This window comes from Microcaecilia unicolor, chromosome 1 (assembly GCF_901765095.1).
Source record: "Microcaecilia unicolor chromosome 1, aMicUni1.1, whole genome shotgun sequence".
Lineage (NCBI taxonomy): Eukaryota > Metazoa > Chordata > Amphibia > Gymnophiona > Siphonopidae > Microcaecilia > Microcaecilia unicolor.
In genome coordinates, this window is record NC_044031.1 from 433708143 (window position 1) to 433721410 (window position 13268).

Genomic DNA, 13268 nt, shown 5'->3' on the forward strand with positions numbered 1-13268 from the left:
GTATTGGTGTGTTGGGGGAATTTCTTTTCTTCTACTACTGTTGCGTAATAGTCTAATAGGGGACCAGTAACCTGATTCTGCAAGATCTTAAAAACTTTTCCCGTATATCCATCGGGCCCGGGGGCCGAGGAGAACTTTAATGCTTTGGCTCTCTGAATCTCCCTAGTGGAGACTGGGGAATTAAGCGCCTCTACCATCTCTTCCGACAATTGTGGCATACCAGATTGCTCTATATATTCCATCATTTCCACCTCTGACCTCTGCGAGATCTCTGGTGTATATGATTTGGCGAAATAATTCCTAAAAATCTTGGCAATCTGAGAGATCACCGCATTCATATCTCCAGCTATCACTAGTTGCGGGTTTGGATATTTCTGACATTCTTTTAACAGGTGTGCAAACAATTCTGTCTTGCTCCCTACAGGAGATAGAGAGCCACCAATAAAAACTCTCGACCCTGCAGATTTATTTGAAGCCCCACAAATCGGCCCTCTATGTCTTTAAAGAGTAGTTTAGCATTGTAATGTAGAGATTTATTAAATAGAATGGCCACTCCCCCTCTTCGCCCGTCAGCAGGAGAATCATACACTTCCCCAACCCAATAACGTATTAATTTTTTGTGCTCCTCTGATGAGAGCCTCGTTTCTTGAAGACAAACTGTCTGCATTTTGCCTTTTCAAAGCCTGTAGAATTTTTGTTCTCTTGGCTGGCGATGTAATGCCACAAACATTCCAAGATACAATTCGGACACATCTACCTTTATGTCTAACCATTATCCATGAACCAAAATTCCATAGAGCATGATACTTTAAATCTCAACCCTAGGGCGCCCAGCCACTCCTCAGGGAATCTCAGACTATTCTTTCTAGTGTGTCTATTTGGTGCCCACTGCACCCAGTTACTATTCATTCGTCCATCCCTTCTCCCTACCCAGACTATATTAGTCCCTCTAATATACTTGGATTCCTGCTCCCGGTTACCTTTCCCACCCTCCCTCTCCTTCCGTCCCTTCTGTATCCCTTACATGCATCCAACCCACCCACGAGTGAGTCAGATATCCAGGTCATGTTCAATGCTATCGGCCCCATCCCAGTCTGATATGATACAATTAACTCTCATAATACAATTATTTATAACATTCCTGTCGGGTGTATTATTTAACAGTAAGCAATAAACTCTGTGCATTTCATACTAATACTGCATTATCAGGCAAACTATATTACCACTCTCAGTACTAGATGATAACTGTCTCACTTGTCCAACAACTGTGTCATATGCTCTTCTGCAGGCTCAATGGTGGTAAACGATTTCCACTGATGATTGTGGCAGATTTTAAAAATCGCTGGATATAGCAGCAAAACCTTTATATTGTGCTCATGAAGCTTCTTGCACAAGGGAGTAAACTGCTTTCGTTGTTCCTGGAGCATCATTTAGTAATCCTGAAATATAAGGATCTTATGTCCTTTATATTGCAGAGTGGCACGCTTCATATGATATCCCCTTAGAATTTCCACCTTGTGGGTATAGTTGTGGACTTTTATCAGTACCGCTCTTGGAGTTCAGCGGCCATCTTGGAGTCTCCCCATGCGGTGCGCCCTTTCTAAACATAAGGGCCCGAATGTGTCCGATAAGGCAAGTTCTTCGGCCAGCCACTTCTCCAGGATCGACGGGAGATCTTTCTCCTATTTCTTCCGGGAGTCCTATGATTCGTTCGTCGAGACCTATTTTCTAGGTCGTCCATTTTCTCCGCCATCTTGCTCACTTTCTTTTGAAGCTGTTCCACTGCAGTTTCTGTTACTGGGGCCGCATCCTCTAATGCGGAGACCCGACTCTCTAGTTCTCCTGCTCTTCTATTAATGTCTGTAAGTAACGCTTCGATACTTACTATATTCTCTCCTCTAAGAGAGTAAATTGCGGCTGTAGTGCTTTCCCCACTGCAGCTATTATTTGCGAAACTTGTTCCTCGGAAAAAACTGTTCCCTCCTGTTGCTTTTTCTCCTCCATCTTTGTTCCCAGCACTTTCGTCTTCTCCTTCTCACGCTTCACACCCTTGCCTACCATTCCGCTCGGGGAACTCTCCAAAAACTTTTCCATTCACTCCACACCCTTGCAGTTATCAAGATTTGTTCCAATACTTTCTTATTGAGAGTTTCTTTCGATTTTCGGTTTGGGGGCCTCGGAGAGCTAACGCTACACATCTGGCTTTCTCAAAGCACATGTGACCTCCTCTTTTGCTATTTTTAAAGAGAGACTCCTCTATCTGGGAAGCCTCTTTGTAAGGTACTTTATTTACCAACTAGGGGAAATTTATAAAAATGTCCAACAGTAATCAGCAACTGGTCAACTGAACACTTTCAGATTGCTGCATTTCTTCTATTATAATGCTTTAAACATGTGAAAAACAATAATTGAGAGGACATCAATATAAATTATAGTAAGTTCAGATATTCTAGAATGGATAACATTTTGTTTAATAAAGTCTTAATACAAATACTTTTTTTGTGAAAGCATTCCAAATCAATAGATTTTCATATTTAGATTTTAGTACTGAAGGATGTTACTTAGACATGATATCTAGATTTTTTTTCATGAGGCATTTAAAATGGTGCCAATGGATATGTATACGGTTTCACTTTTTTTCAACTTTCAGGAGTTGGAAGTTCTATCCTAGAATTCATAAAGGCCATTCTAGACAGTACAATTAAGAACATTGCTGCTGCTAAACGCACGCTTTGGTACTATGTATTTGTCATATAAGAATGTTGACGGGCCAGGGCCTACTTACAAATGTTGGGTCATGTGGTTAATTTGGCACATGTAGTTTTTCTCATCTGAAAATGAGGTGGCCTTATGGGATTTTTAACCAGCATTCCAGCTTCGATCCACAGTATTGCATGGCTTGCTTCAATTATAAATGATGCTGCATTATAAATGATGCTGCATTAGTGTATGTCCAACTCCCTTTTGTGAGGAAGGGGGGAGGAGAAGAAATCCAAAAGCAAGAATACTTACCAGCTTTAAAACATTTTCTGTGGTTATGTCTAACAAAGGTTTTAAAAGTAATGACTGAAAAGGTGTCCATACATTTTATAACTGCTGTATTCATAGCCTGTAGTATTTTTCTTTATAGATTCCAAATAAATCTTTCCTCAAAATTTTATTTTTGTAACTTGGTATCATCTACAGTATAGACGTTGTTTGCTTCTGTTCATTTGGGGATTTGTTGAAATATACTGTTTGTTCAGGGGTGCCTAAATTTATTAACACACATGCAGCAAAAGTTAAGAGGCACTTGCCCATTTTAATCATGCTGGCTGACTCTAGAGCCATATTGTCAGCAATACTAACCATGGTACTACTGAATATCTGCTCTGACCATTGCATGCTATCTAGTGAACTCCTGGGTCTGCCTGAACTTTACCCTCAGACCGCCCTGGCACTATCTGAGCAATGCAGATATTTAATTCTTGTTCAGTTAAGCTAGTATAGTACTGAATTTTGGCCCTCATAACTTCCTGGTGATTCCAAAGATCTGGATATTCAGTGGTGGTACCTGGATAAGTGTGGGCACTTAATATCTGTGTCTAATTCTGCCTGCGGTGGTCCGTGTTAAAAATGCTGACTGCCATGGGAAGGATATGGGCCAGGAAATGAAATAGCCTTTCTTATTTGGGTACTTTTAAAAACATCTTCCATGACTGACTTTAATTTTATGAGTCACAAAGAATAGCATTGTTAACAAGGTAACGAATTTTCCTTATCAGTACCAGACTAGTCCATACCAATGGGTCATAACCATCTACCAGCAGAAGGAGACTGAGAAAAGAAATTGTTCCAAGCACTTTGTCCCTTAAGTGTATCGTGCAGCCTGGAATGTTCAGTATTTTCTTTGTCTCCTAGTGGACGGATTGTGCAGCTCCTTTTGGTGACTGGCTGTTGGCTCCTGTCTCAGCCTATTCTGGAGAACAGTGGAGCCAGGGTTGCACTGGTAACCCTGTGTTGGGTTGTTTGTGATGATACTCAGTGATCCTGGGTCCCTCATCTACCAGCTAGGGGATATCTGGTATTCCTTGTTCCCTCCCCTCCCCTACCTCTTCTGGCAGCCTTTTGTGGCAGAGTGATGGTTTTCGGTGGCTTGGAGCACGTTTTGTTGCCCTCTTCTGGGTATAGGTATGGCTTGGTCTGCTGTAAGGTAAGCTGCATTTTTTTTTGTTTTGTTTTGTTTGAGAGGATTCTTATTCCCCTTTATCCTGAGGTATGGTTGAGAGAAAAAAAAAAGGGAAAGGAAAGAAAAATGACTTACCAGGCTTCTTTCTTTGTCCTTCCCTTCCCTGACGTTGTTTAGCTCAGCAGGGCCGCCGAGAGGGGTGCAGGTGGAGCTGATGTGGTTTTTTATGTAGACCCTTGTAAACAGCTGTCCTTGGCTACTTTTCTGCCTGGGTACTGCGGTGCTGCTTCTTTTTGGCCACTTTGGTGATGATGACCTGAACATGTATACTCTGGAAGAAAGGAGAAACAGGGGTGATATGATACAGACGTTCAAATATTTGAAAAGTATTAATCCGCAAACGAACCTTTTCCGGAGATGCGAAGGAGGTAGAATGAGAGGACATGAAATGAGATTGAAGGGGGCAGATTGAAGAAAAATGTCAGGAATTATTTTTTCACGGAGAGAGTAGTGGATGCTTGGAATGCCCTGCCGCGGGAGGTGGTGGAAATGAAAACTGTAACAGAATTCAAGCACGCGTGGGATAAACATAAAGGAATCCTGTTCAGAAGGAATGGATCCTAAGGAGCTTAGCCGAGATTGGGTGGCAGAGCCGGTGGTGGGAGGCGGGGCTGGTTGTTGGGAGGCGGGGATAGTGCTGGGCAGACTTACATGGTCTGAGCCCTGAAAAGGACAGGCACAAATCAAGGTAAGGTATACACAAAAAGTAGCACATGAGTTTTATCTTGTTGGGCAGACTGGATGGACCATGCAGGTCTTTTTCTCAGAGGACAAGCAGGCTGCTTGTTCTCACTGATGGTGGACGTCCACGGCAGCCCCTCCAATCGGAACACTTTCTAGCAAAGTCCTTTGCTAGTCCTCGCGCGCCGATGCGCACCGCGCATGCGCGGCCGTCTTCCCGCCCGAACCGGCTCGTGCGGGCCAGTCTTCTTTTGTCCGCGCTCGGTACGGTCGTGTTTCGCCGTTCGCGCCCCAAAGTTGACCTCGCGCGTCGTTTATCGACTCGTTCTAAAAAAAAAAAAAAAAAAAAAGGTGTCGGAAGGAGACCTTTATGGTTTTCTCCCTTCCAGTACTTCCAGTCTTTGCCCCGGTTAGTTTTCTTTCGTCGTCAGGGTAGGCCCTATTTAGGCCTCGGTCGAAGTTTTTCTTCCCCCTATTTTTGCGGTGCCATTTTCGCCATTTCGAGTTTTGATCTCGCCGGCGCGATTTTTCCGCCCATGACATCGAAGTCTTCCAGCGGCTTCAAGAAGTGCACCCAGTGCGCCCGGGTAATCTCGCTCACTGACAGGCACGCGTCGTGTCTTCAGTGTCTGGGGGCTGGGCACCGCCCTCAGGCCTGTAGTCTGTGTTCCCTTTTACAAAAGCGGACTCAGGTAGCGAGGTTAGCCCAGTGGAACATTTTGTTCTCGGGCTCTTCATCGGCACCGGGAGTATCGACTGCTTCGACGTCGTCGGCGCCTGGACCTTCATCTTCGCCCCCGATTGCATCGAGTGCATCGAGGCATCGGCCCTCTGCATCGGGGCGACATCGGAAGGCTGCGTCGGTGGTATCGAGACCTCCTCGTTTGCTGATGTCGTCGGACGGTGGTGCTTCGTCTGGAGTGCAGGTGAGGGCTGTCCATTCCCCTGCTGGTGGCGGTGAGCCTTCGGGTGGGTCTCCCCCCATCCCGAGGGCTCCTGCGGTACAGCCCCCCCGAGACCGACCTCCTTCGGTCTCGGCCCCGAGGAAGCGACGGCTGGATTCTACGTCCTCCTCGTCGGTGCCGGGAAGCTCCGGTGACATGCTTCGTTCCAAGAAGTCGAAGAAGCATCGTCACCGGTCCCCTTCCCGTGTCGGCACCGAGAGCTCTGGGTCGCCGAGGGAGTCGGCACCCAGTAGGCATTGGCACCGAGAGGACCGCTCGCCCTCTGTTCAAGAGGTGTCGATGCGCTCCCCTTTGGACAGCCCGGAACAGCCTCCACACCCGGAACAGACTCTAACATCGACGCCTGCATCGGCTTCCATGCCTTTTTCTACAGCCGCTCTGAACGAGAGTCTCGGGGCCATTCTCCCAGAGATCCTGGGAGAGCTGTTGCGCCCTACCCCTCCGGTAGCGGGGGTGCTTGCGCCACCGGTACCGTCGAGCGAGGCGCCGGCTGGCCCATTGCCCGGGGTGAGGTCTCCGGCGTCGGTGCCGCGTGCGGTACTGACTGCGGTAGCCTCCCAGGAAGGCTCCCCGACTACGTCGGCGGAGGGAGCTTCGCCGGTGCGGACGAGGGAGTCTACCTCTCGACGCTCCCACCGTGGCCGTGGTTCCACGGAGTCGAGCCGGGCACGGTTGCAGACACAGGTCCGTGAACTTGTGTCTGACACCGATGGTGAGGCCTCGTGGGAAGAAGAAGAAGACATCAGATATTTCTCTGACGAGGAGTCTGAGGGTCTCCCTTCTGATCCCACTCCCTCTACTGAAAGACAGCTTTCTCCCCCCGAGAGTCTGTCTTTCGCTTCCTTTGTCCGGGAGATGTCTACGGCCATTCCCTTCCCGGTGGTTGTGGAGGACGAGCCCAGGGCTGAAATGTTTGAGCTCCTGGACTATCCTTCTCCACCTAAGGAAGCGTCCACAGTACCCATGCATCATGTCCTCAAAAAGACATTGCTGGCGAACTGGACCAAGCCATTAAGTAATCCCCACATTCCCAAGAAGATCGAGTCCCAGTACCGGATCCATGGGGACCCAGAGCTGATGCGCACTCAGTTGCCTCACGACTCTGGAGTTGTGGATTTGGCCCTAAAGAAGGCCAAGAGTTCTAGGGAGCATGCTTCCGCGCCCCCGGGCAAGGACTGTAGAACCTTGGACTCCTTTGGGAGGAAGGCCTACCATTCCTCTATGCTCGTGGCCAAAATTCAGTCGTACCAGCTCTACACGAGCATACACATGCGGAACAATGTGCGGCAGTTGGCGGGCTTGGTGGATAAGCTCCCCCCTGAGCAAGCCAAGCCATTTCAGGAGGTGGTCAGGCAGCTGAAGGCGTGCAGAAAATTCCTGGCCAGAGGGGTGTATGACACCTTTGATGTTGCGTCCAGGGCCGCTGGTCAAGGTGTGGTGATGCGCAGACTCTCATGGCTGCGTGCCTCCGACCTGGAGAATAGAATCCAGCAGCGGATTGCGGACTCGCCTTGCCGTGCGGATAATATTTTTGGAGAGAAAGTCGAACAGGTGGTAGAGCAGCTCCACCAGCGGGACACCGCATTCGACAAGTTCTCCCGCCGGCAGCCTTCAGCCTCTACCTCTACAGGTAGAAGATTTTTCGGGGGAAGGAAGACTGTTCCCTACTCTTCTGGCAAGCGTAGGTACAATCCTCCTTCTCGACAGCCTGCGGCCCAGGCTAAGCCCCAGCGCGCTCGCTCTCGTCAGCAGCGTGCGCCTCAGCAAGGCCCCTCGGCTCCCCAGCAAAAGCAAGGGACGAGCTTTTGACTGGCTCCAGCAGAGCATAGCCGACATCCAAGTGTCAGTGCCGGGCGACCTACCAGTCGGGGGGAGGTTGAAAGCTTTTCACCTAAGGTGGCCTCTCATAACCTCCGATCAGTGGGTTCTTCAAATAGTCCGGCAAGGGTACACCCTCAATTTGGCCTCAAAACCTCCAAATTGTCCACCGGGAGCTCAATCTTACAGCTTCCAACACAAGCAGGTACTTGCAGAGGAACTCTCCGCCCTTCTCAACGCCAATGCGGTCGAGCCCGTGCCATCCGGGCAAGAAGGGCTGGGATTCTATTCCAGGTAGCTTCCCTTGTGGAAAAGTAAACAGGGGGGATGCGTCACCATCCTAGACCTAAGGCCCTGAACAATATCTGGTCAAAGAAAGTTCAGGATGCTTTCCGTGGGCACCCTTCTTCCCCATGATTCAGGAAAACGATTGGCTATGCTCTCTGGACTTGAAGGACGCCTATACGCACATCCCAATACTGCCAGCTCACAGACAGTATCTGCGATTTCAGCTGGGCACACGTCACTTCCAGTACGGTGTGCTACCCTTTGGCTCGCCTCGGCGCCCAGGGTGGTTCACAAGTGCTTGGCTGTAGTAGCAGCGGCACTTCGCAGGCTGGGGGTTGCACGTAGTTCCATATCATCGACGATTGGCTGGTGAAGAACACATCCGAGGCAGGAGCCCTGCAGTCCATGCAGATGACTATTTCGCCTCCTGGAGCTACTGGGGTTTGTGATAAATTATCCAAAAGTCCCATCTTCTCCCAGTGCAGAAACTCGAATTCATAGGAGCTCTGCTGAATTTCTCGAGAAACGGCTCGCGCCTAATCTCCCAGAGACGAGAGCCCACAACTTGTTTGTCCCTATCGTCTCGCGGGGTGCGAGCGTCCAGCAGATCTACAGCGTCGGCAAAGATGTTGAGATTGGCTGGGCCACATGGCCTCCACAGTTCATGTGACTCCCCATGGCCTGTCTTCACATGAGATCTGCCCAATGGACCCTAGCTTCCCAGTGGTTTCAGGCTGCTGGGGATCTAGAAGACGTGATCCACCTGTCCACGAGTTTCTCAAATCCCTGTATTGGTGGACGATTTGGTCCAATTTGACTCTGGGACGTCCTTTCCAAATTCATCAGCCACAAAAAGTGCTGACCACGGATGCGTCTCTCCTGGGGGTGGGGAGCTCATGTCGATGGGCTTCACACCCAAGGAAGCTGGTCCCTCCAGGAACGCGATCTGCAGATCAATATTTTGGAGTTGCGAGCGATCTGGAACGCTCTGAAGGCTTTCAGAGATCGGCTTGTCCCACCAAATTATCCAAATTCAGACAGACAAACCAGGTTGCCATGTATTACGTCAACAAGCAGGGGGGCACCGGATCTCGCCCCCTGTGTCAGGAAGCCGTCAGCATGTGGCTCTGGGCTCGCCGTCACGGCATGGTGCTCCAAGCCACATATCTGGCAGGCGTAAACAACAGTCTGACCGACAGGTTGAGCAGGATTTATGCAACCTCACGAGTGGTCGCTCAATCCCGTGTAGTGCGACAGATCTTCCAGGTGTGGGGCACCCCCCTTGGTAGATCTCTTCGCATCTCGAGCCAAACACAAGTCCCTCAGTTCTGTTCCAGGCTTCAGGCCCACGGCAGACTGGCATCGGATGCCTTCCTCTGGACTGGGGGAGGGTCTGCTGTATGCTTATCCTCCCATACCCTCCTGGTGGGGAAGACTTTGTTGAAACTCAAGCAAGACCGAGGCACATGATTCTGATTGCTCCTTTTTGGCAGCGTCAGATCTGGTTCCTTCTTCTTCTGGAGTTGTCCCTCCGAAGAACCGTGAGAGATTGGAGTGTTTTCCGACCCTCATCACGCAGGACGAAGGGGCGCGTCTGCATCCCAACCTCCGGTCCCTGGCTCTCTCACGGCCTGGATGTTGAGAGCGTAGACTTTGCCTCTTTGGGTCTGTCAGAGGGGTTCTCCCGCATCTTGCTTGCTTCCAGGAAAGATTCACTAAGAGGAGTTACTTCTTTCTATGGAGGAGGTTTGCCGTCTGGTGTGACAGCAAGGCCCTAGATCCTCGCTCTTGTCCTACACAGACCCTGCTTGAATACCTTCTGCACTTGTCTGAGTCTGGTCTCAGACCAACATCTGTAAGGGTTCACCTTAGTTGCAATCAGTGCATACCATTACCGTGTGGAAGGTAAGCCGATCTCAGGACAGCCTTTAGTTGTTCGCTTCATGAGAGGTTTGCTTTTGTCAAAGCCCCTTGTCAAACCTCCTACAGGTCATGGGATCTCAATGTCGTTCTCACCAGCTGATGAAACCTCCTTTTGAGCCACTGAATTCCTGCCATCTGAAGTACTGACATGGAAGGTCATTCTTGGTGGCAGTTACTTCAGCTCGTAGAGTCAGTGAGCTTCAGGCCCTGGTAGCCCAGGCCCCTTACACCAAATTTCATCATAACAGAGTAGTCCTTCGCACTCACCCTAAGTTCTTGCCAAAGTTGTGTCGGAGTTCCATCCTGAACCAGTTCAAATTGTCTTGCCAACATTCTTTCCCCGTCCTCATTCCTGCCCTGCTGAACGTGCAGCTGCACACATTGGACTGCAAGAGAGCATTGGCCTTCTATCTGGAGCGGACACAGCCCAACAGACAGTCCGCCCAATTGTTTGTTTCGTTGATCCCAACAGGAGGGGAGTGGCTGTGGGAAAACGCACCATATCCAATTGGCTAGCAGATTGCATTTCCTTCACTTACGCCCAGGCTGGGCTGACTCTTGAGGGTCATGTCACGGCTATAATGTAGAGCCATGGCAGCGTCGGTAGCCCACTTGAAGTCAGCCACTATTGAAGAGATTTGCAAAGCTGTGACGTGGTCATCTGTCCAGACATTCACATCTCATTACTGCCTGCAGCAGGATACCCGATGCGACAGTCGGTTCGGGCAGTCAGTGCCTTCAGAATCTGTTTCGGGTTTAGAATCCAACTCCACCCCCCTAGGCCCATGTTTGTTCTGTTTCCAGGCTGCACTCTCAGTTGGTAAATTTTTTTAGGTCAATCTCGGTTATGTCCTCGCCGTTGCGAGGCCCAATTGACCATGGTGGTTGTTTTGAGTGAGCCTGGGGGCTAGGGATACCCATCAGTGAGAAACAAGCAGCCTGCTTGTCCTCGGAGAAAGCGAATGCTACATACCTGTAGAAGGTATTCTCCGAGAACAGCAGGCTGATTGTTCTCACAAACCCCGCCCGCCCGCCCCTTTGGAGTTGTGTCTTCCCTTCTCTTTGTCTTGCTACGTATGAGACTGGCCGGCATGAGCCGGTTCGGGCGGGAAGACGGCCCGCGCATGCGCTGTGCGCATCGGCGCTTGAGGAATAGCAAAGGACTTTGCTAGAAAGTGTTCCGTTTGGAGGGGCCTGCTGTGGAAGTCACCCATCAGTGAGAACAATCAGCCTGCTGTCCTCGGAGAATACCTTCTACAGGTATGTAGCATTCGCTTTCTGCCGTCATCTACTATGTTCTATCAGGCTCATTTTCAAAGCACTTAGCCTCCCAAAGTTCCATAGAAACCTATGGAACTTAGCCTCCCAAAGTGCTTGAAAATATGCCTCTATGTATGTCTGGCCCTACCCAGCATGTCCCTAGATGCGTGGTTGGACCCATCTTTGGAGAGGGAAGCTTGGTTTCAGCTTAGTTGGTTGGGGCTCAGGTATTGTCATCTTTGCACGTAGAGCGGGGCTTCCTTTCTCCTGGGCCTTTTGGTTCGTTTTGCAATCTAGTGCCAGTTTGACTTCTCTTTGTGAGTCACACTTAGATCAGCAGTGGCAGGTTGAGTGGTGCTTCCTGCATACAGAGTCTGTCAGGTTTGCCATTCCCCTAGCTCTGGTGATTTGGTTTGGGTCCATCTCTGGCTTTTGGGCCATGGCCTACCTCCCTCTCTGGAGGGTGACCCTTGCCTCCTCGCTGGAGGTCATGTATGGCTAATGTTCGGGAGGTCTCTGGAGGTTGAGCCTTACTTCCTACCTGGACGTTGAGCCTGTGTCAGTGCTTACTTCCACCTCTGGATGTTGCTTCTTGTCTTTCGGTAGGTATCTTGCCTTGATGCTTCTCTGAAGGTACCACTTGGCTCTCTTTCTCATTTGGACCTGGCTGCTTCATTGCTGTGCAGGATGATATGTGACTCTTGACGGCAGATCTCAGACTGTCTCTCCAGAGCAAGCCTCGATCCGACTCTGAATGGGGATCTTGCTGCCATCTCTGTTTGTTGGATCTGGTGTCTTCTTGGGGGTGGGGTGGGTTGAGCCTTGTTTTTGCTTGGCATGTTGGGTTCCTTCTTGCGAGCCACATATGCTTCTCTCATTGCCGTTATTCTGGGGTTTGCTCATGGCTCCCCTTTGGAAGCTCGAGTGGGACTGTTGTCCTGGCTGGGTTCATCTCTTCCTTTCTGTTTCTGCTTGAGTGAATTTTCTCTCTCTGGAAATGGAGTACATCTTCATTCCTAGAGGTGGGAAACATTGCCTCCTCTCTGCTCCTGGTCCGGGATGCCACCTTGTAAGAGCGTGCGTGGTTCCCTTTTTTAGGCTAGGGTGTCTGCCCTGGCTGTTTGTCGGGCAGCAGATTTCTGTTTCTGGCTCTTGCCAGGGGTCTGTTCGGTACCTCGTTCGCTTTCCTGTTTCTTGGTTTTGCCGAGCTTAAGTTGGAGGTGTCTCCTTCTGTTCAGTTGGTGGCTTCTTCCTCTGTCCTGCCAGGTTTGTTGTGTCCACCCTTACTTTACTGGTCGATTCCCAGCTCCTTTAGGTTCTGGCTTGAGACTCTCTCTTAGTGAATCCTGAAGCGAATGAGTTAGCACTACTCTGATGAGTACTACACTACTGCCTCCCTTCTTTGGGGCTTTGTCTTCCGCGAGTTTATGTTATTGCGCCTGTATGAGTCCGTTTCTCTGTGGTACTCGTTATGGGTGGACTGGGGCATCCATGATTCTGACGGTTTCTCGGAGTCCTCTTCTTGGTTTTGGGCCTTCGGATTTCTCCTCTGGTGCTCCTTTCTAGATTTCCTCTGGGTCTGTTTGCTGTCAGCCTTCCAGTGCTGCTAGTTTGGGCGTTTTTGCAGACGTTTGGGTCGTCTGTTTGAGCATTGCCTTTCCTTTTTTTTTCTTTGTAGTGTTCCTTTCCCTCCTAATGCTATGACTGCTTTGCTACATCCCATTGATCGGGACTGGTCTTATTGATGACAAGGAAAAATGGTTTCTTACCCTGATAATTTTCTTTCCTTTAATCATACCAGACCAGTCCAGGCACCCACCCTGTCTGCCTATCCTGGTTTTCTGCCTGGTTGTTTTCTTCTACAGCTCGGCTACTCCCTGTCGGCACGAGTATAGTTTTGACCTCAGGGAGTGGGATGGTCTTCATGAGGATGGATTATATCTGTATTCTCCAAGCCACTTTATGATACAAGTTCTAGCCGGCTCTTGATTATCCTTCACTGATGAACCAGTTTCTCCTGTTTCAGAACTGTCTGACTAACAGATGGAAAGACTAAGTGATGAATCCTCCTTCCTTTTCAATGAGAGGGGTGGCCGCTTTTGGTT

General features: G+C 49.6%; 1 protein-coding gene across 1 annotated transcript in view; it reads left to right on the forward strand.

The window, feature by feature from the left end:
* The window catches only part of CEP192 (centrosomal protein 192), a 459635-nt gene that overhangs the window by 32021 nt on the left and 414346 nt on the right, over positions 1-13268 (forward strand).